This window comes from Sorghum bicolor, chromosome 3, assembly GCF_000003195.3.
Source record: "Sorghum bicolor cultivar BTx623 chromosome 3, Sorghum_bicolor_NCBIv3, whole genome shotgun sequence".
NCBI lineage: Eukaryota > Viridiplantae > Streptophyta > Magnoliopsida > Poales > Poaceae > Sorghum > Sorghum bicolor.
In genome coordinates this window covers 47601415-47607706 of record NC_012872.2, presented here as the reverse complement: position 1 = coordinate 47607706, position 6292 = coordinate 47601415, and the positions used below count along the sequence as shown (strand labels likewise).

Here is a 6292-nt window from a genome sequence, read left to right as displayed (position 1 = left end):
TTGTTGTGCAAGTCTTGGACCTCGCCGGCGTTGACCACTCGCTTCTGGGGAAGCATAGAGAGTAGGAGGCCGCCGAGGATCGCGAGCACGGCGGCCGCTGCGAGGAGGTACAAGGCGGAAGAGGGCGGCAGGGATAGGGGCAGGCGCGTCAGATCCAGGTTGTGCGGAGGCCGGGGCAGCTGCGGTTGCCTGCGCGTATCGGGTCAGGCCAAGGTGAGGCGGGAAGCGCGAGGGAGAGATGGCGTCGGGCGGATTCAGGGGGAGGAGATCTCACCTTGGAACCAGCGGCGTTGGAGGCTCCTGTGGTGTCTTCCGTCGAAGAGATCGGTGAGTAGACCACCACCACAAGTCCCCCATCTCTTCCTGTTACTTTTCGGTTTCCACCAAGGTTTTTGATTATTACAACTGCTGCTCGTATTGTACCACTGCATGTTTAAATCGCCACTTGCAAGTTCCAAGTTAGAAACGTATGCACCCGCTAATTTAATAAATTATTTATACTTGGACTAGAGTTTTTTTAATGAAAACATTCTTTCATTTTTTTAACCCCCGAGATTCACTTCTCTAGCTTGCTAGTCATTGTTTTGGCACGATTATCTACCTCGATATATATACCTAGTAATTACAACTGTTATTTGGTTATTACACCAGTTCACATTTGAGTTCAAGCGGGGGTTCAAAAGGGCAAAGAAAGCAATGCCGCTGCCGGTGGATGCAGCACTGCTGTCCACAAATGCACTCCGACGCCGTTAAATATGTCTGATTAGTGAACTGCCTGCTGAAAGCCTTGTCCGTGCTCTCTTCCTTTGTTTTGCAGGGCTTCTCCAGCAATTCAAACGCTGTCAGGGTGAAGAAAGACGCACCGAAGCAGGTGATAACTGAAGGGTAATAGGGTCAATACGAAAAATACATGTATTTTTAGATGACAAAAGACATTAAAAAAGAAATAAAATGTCATTAGAGCTGATTGTAATTGTTTGGAGTCCTATTTGGAAGAAACAAACGTTAAGAGTCCTATTATAGAGAAACCCAACGTTTAGAATCCTGTAATAGCCAATTTCTCGCCAATTTCTCGCTATGCATAAACAAAATCAACTGTATGACTTTACCTTATTTTGTTACTCTGTGCAGGAGCCTTATCTACTTCTTGTAGGGAGAACTAAGGGCTGAAATGAAGACTGTTGGTGATCCTGGTTTGCCTGTTCAACATCATCAACTTGGGAGAAATAAGGACTGAAAACACTTGAAGTGGTAAGCCCTCCACTGCCACTGAATATGTGTTTTAAGTTTTCTGAATAAAGAATCGATAACAACAGACTTTTGAATAAAATATAGGCCATGTTAGCGTATTTGCAGCACATCAAAGTGAATCTGGAATTAAATGGCAATCGATGCAATGAGTCGTGGTGGTGTGTATACTGTTTATGCATAGTAATAGCATACATATGTTTGCAAGTTTCATAATTTCTGTGTAGATAAGCATTTACTGTACAGAACACAGGCCTAGATAAGTTGTCTTGCAAGTTTCATAATTTCTGTGCAAAACCTTGCTTGTATCATGGACAGCTATCATATGTGCTCTACCTGCCACCTTTATTCTGCCTGCCACCTTTAACAAAGGTTTAATGAAATTTATGAAAAAATGGCATTGTGTTATTTTAGTGTACATGCCTGTGCAGCTTGCTGCGACTTGCAGATTTGTGGCTTTGCATTGTCTCATGAAGTGGTCCATTTTCCAAGATGGTTTAGAAGTTAAATTATCAATACCTGATGCTGAGTTGTTTTCATAGGATGGACTAGAAAAGACTTTGCAAGTTACTGATTTGACTACTTTTTTCTTCTATGGTTTTGTTCCTGTACCACAATTGCATCTAATACATTGCCTTGATTACTCAAGTTTGGTCTAATTTTAATGAACTGAAATATGATTTGTTGTAGGGCTGAAGCGATAGAGGAATAGCAGCAGGCTGAAATGGCTTAATTATCTGAGGCCAAATATTAAGAAGCGTGGTGACATGGCTGAAACTTGTTTCATGGCTAGAACATTTTGTATTCATGTTTTTGTTGTGCTTTTGTATGGAAACATAGCTGGAACATGTATGTGCTAGAATATTATTTATGGTTGGAAATAATATTTATATATCGTTTGGGATGGTTATCATAATTGTACAAGTGCTTATGTGGTTCATAATCTATGATTTTTTAGTTGAGCTGGCTCACAATATCGGCCTGGCCTGGATTGTAATGTTTGGCTGCATTGAAAAAAAATAAATGCTAACTATGTGAATGAAGGCATTTGCCATGTCTTTTTCCACGTGGCATGTATCTATGACGTTTCAATTGGTTACTACTCAATGCCTAAACATCTCCTAGACAACTGATCTATGACGGTTGTTGCCGTCATAGTTGAAGCACGTCTGTGACGGTTTTCCCTCAAAATAAAGAATTATGACGTGGATTCAATGACGGTTTACAATACCCTCATAGGTAGTTACCTATGATGTTTTTCAGCCTGTCCGTGACCAATTGAAACCGTCATGTATCAACATGATCCTTGTAGTGGTTTATCCCTTGTACTTGGTGCATGAGGTCCTCCAGGTCGGCATTGAGCGTCAAGGGTGCATGGGTAGAGGTAGTCCTTCGGAGTTAAAGGAGACGGCTCCCCCTGCTACTCCGGCGGGTGCCCACCCGGATCCCCCAGCCTTGTGATTGTGCAGGGCTGGTGTCCCTCCATATGTGGTGCCTGGGCCATGGAACATCTTGGGGTGAAGTATCGACCGTTGTTGTGAGCTCCTCCATACACCCCTTGTCTTGCTCCTTGTCATCCTGCCAGATACATATCGCCTTGCGGCTTCCTCTTGTGGGACAAGAGTGAAGGTGAGTGATTGGGACTTATACAAACGAAGCTCCGGATTAGGTAACTGGATTTCGTCGCATACCCTAGAAAGAAATAGACAATCTCTTTCGCTTTATTATGTTTTAAATGGTACCCTTGCAACAAGTAGTGTAAATTGGTAATAAGGCCAGGGGTAGTAAGATAAGGTATATTTTGATCTTCCAATGCTTCGATACCATTTTCTATTCGAGTGATAAGAGATGTGCAAGAAATAGACAAGCCCTCGGTTTATGGTAGAGACCACCCACTCCTTCGAGGTGAGGGGTGATCGTCCGGGGCAGCGTCCATAGGAGGTGACAAGAGGGGGACCAGGGGTAGCCACCGTAGGAGGCAACATTCTCCTCCCTCACCACTTGACGAAGTGCTAGAGGAGGAGCACGTGACGACCATGGCCACGGACATATCAGGGGACGAGGCGGGTCAGTAGACGAGTGAGGAAGGCTAGGGAGCCTTGGTGATCAAGGGGAAGGGAGGCAAGGTGCTCGAGGGTGAGAAAGGGGGAACCGCTGCCTGGACTCCATACGAGCGAGGTCCCATGAGCCTGCCTCCGGTGCCGCTTCCTCACAACCGCCTAGTGATCCAGCCTGTAGCGAAGAGGTAAGTAACTATAGATGTTATCACAACTACTTCATAAGATACGTTGGAAATCATAAGAGAAACTGATAAATTTTCTTAATCACTTGTGCAGGGCCTTGAGGTACTGATGACCTGTACCTTGAGGTAGGCGAATAACATTAATAATGATTCATTTTGATATTAAGTAGGTTCAGTTTCATCTTCTAATATGTCTAATACTCGATGATTTGTAGGTGATTCCCTGGTGGTGCCGATTGTTTCCCGAGTGATGGGCCATGATCGTGGACAAGTGGTTGTTATAGGACTATGTTGACACGCACAAGAGGCAGCGGGAAAAGTGTCTAATGAGGCAAGGTCCAACTCACCATCAAGGCAGCCGCAGCCTCTCCGCATACAAACAAGCATACGTAAGTGATTTCTTTTATTTTAAGACTCAATTATGTTAGATTTCTCACTATCTTTCCACCTTTCTCATAGGAGGCTGTGCACCCAGGCGAGGAGGTCTCCAAGTTCTCTGTGTGGACTATGTCTCACATGGGTAGGGCATCGTCCTCCATGTCATTCGATCTGGCTGCCCCCTCACAGGCGTACTATGACCTCAAGGTGTACACTAAAGTCCAAAAGTACACGTCAGCGATAAGGGAAATCCATGGGGAAGATTACAATATGCGAACTGAGCCCATTGATGTCGAGGCGATCATGAGGATCGGAGGAGGCAAGAAGCACGAGCAACTTGGATTGTAATGGCACCATCAACTCCACCATTGTTTAAAACCTCGACGCTATCTGAGCACAGAGCACGACCTCCAAGCAGGCTATACGCCCACAGCCTTCTCCAGCACAACAACAGGTCAAAGCACTCCATGTAATTCCTATCTTACTCGTCGTATGTTCATATTTACACACCTAAATTAGATTTTCATTACTTATATATTGGAGTGAAATATTATTGGCCAAGCTACAAGAAACAAAAAGGTAAAGTCAAGAGTAGACCGTGGTACTGACCGCATAGCTGGAGGCCCAGAAGGCCACGTTCGCTGCCACATAGAAGCAGATGGCGGAGATGATGGTGACCATGCAAAGTCTTGGACAAGCATGGGATGTACCTGTGCAATTTTCAGCTCCTCCATCTCCTACTCCTACATCTACTCCTATAAGCATGAAAGTCTGCTTTTTTCTTATGCTTTACATGTATGTCGGCCTTCGTGCCGTTGTGGATGTCGGTATTTGTGCCGTTGTGGATGTCGGCCTTTGTGCCATTATTTCTTGTAGGTTTGGAAACCTCCCTGTTTAGGAAAGTGCTACCAAAATTTTTAATTGAGTCTAATCTTTTTGTATTCCTAAATTACTAGATAAAATCTTGAGGTTCCAAAATTGTTTTCTTGAATTACTCACACATGTAATCTCTGCTCCTTTGTGCAGCTTCCGTCCATGGGTTTGTATCATCCCGCTAATGCGTCACCAAGTGATCAGGCCTTTCCTTCACCATTGTCTCATAGGCTACCTTGATGAGGACTCATGCTAGGTGATGTGGTCAGACTTTAGTGTGATTTGTGCTTTATGGTTGTGACTTGTACTTGGATTTGATGAACTTGTCATAATAAACATGTGAATGATGATGAACAAGCTGGGACTTGTAATATATTGTGATTTGTGATTCACAATTATAGTTGTGACATATCGTGAGAAATTGGGTTATGCGTGATATATATGTAATGGTTGATATATATATATATATATATATATGTATGTTTGTATATATATATATATATAATATTTGTGTCGATGAAATGCAAAAAACAAAAAAAAAATTAAATTTCTGTATCTTTGCCGAGGGCCCTCACCATAACCCTCGGTAAAGAATGGGTCTTTGCCATGGGCCCTTAACATAGCCCTCTGCAACGATTTTTTTTAAAAAAAATCCTACAAAATTTCTTTGCCGAGGGTCATAGGTGGAGGCCCTCGGCAAAGACTTTTTCTTTGCCGAGGGCCCTATGACGGCCCTAGGCAAAGACGCCATCCAAGGGGACGGCGCCGTGACTGTTGCTTTTCTTTGCCGAGGGCTAGGGCGGCCCTCGGCAAAGACTTTGCTAAGTGCCTAATAAAAAAGGACCTCAACAAAGACCCTCTTCGCCGACTCAAAATTCCCCGAGCACTCTTTGCCGAGGGCTGCCCTTGGCAAAGCCATTGTCGAAGGTTTATGGGCCTTTGCCGAGGGCTTCAGGCTCTCGGCAAAGAGGCCACGTCCAGTAGTGTGTAAGGGCTGGTCAATCCATCTATGATGACTTAGTCAAATTTTCTCCCTTTAGGTTTTCTATCTGGTAACCGTACCACACTAACTTTTCAAAAAAAAAAAAACCGTACCACACTAACCAAACTCGTAGGAGCCACCTTGTTAGATGGATCCCTCTCCATCTAACCTTGCTTCTAGTTGACATAGTTATGATAGGCTTAGTGATAACCCATCAATAGATAGGACCAACCCATTTAGGACCTAGGATTGTTTCTTTGATTGCTTATGCTTGTTTTACATGCTTTGTGTTATTTTTATTGTTTGTAGATGCTAGACCACGTAGGATAGACATAGACAACATGGAGAGAACCCAGTGGATCTTAGGACCACGACTACACCAAGACACATAAGCAAGTAGCACATAAGATCAGGAGCCTTGGATATACTTGTCAGCGAATAGAGGAAAGTCCTAACACCCACCTATCCCATTCCACTAGTACATGGGCACACTATACAGGCGGTTGGTAACATATTTCTACAGGCGTTTTTCCGGATCTGCCTGCGCTGGAGGCCAGTATAAATCGTCC

The 6292-nt window shown here is 44.0% G+C and overlaps 1 long non-coding RNA gene across 2 annotated transcripts; it reads left to right on the top strand.

The window, feature by feature from the left end:
• Positions 330-2219, top strand: LOC110434072. Of its 2 annotated transcripts, none has more exons than XR_002451554.1 (3): positions 330-871; positions 1132-1251; positions 1939-2219. It is a non-coding gene; the product is annotated as an uncharacterized LOC110434072 (long non-coding RNA). The 2 variants fall into 2 exon arrangements; XR_002451555.1 differs by having other exon boundaries at positions 330-885.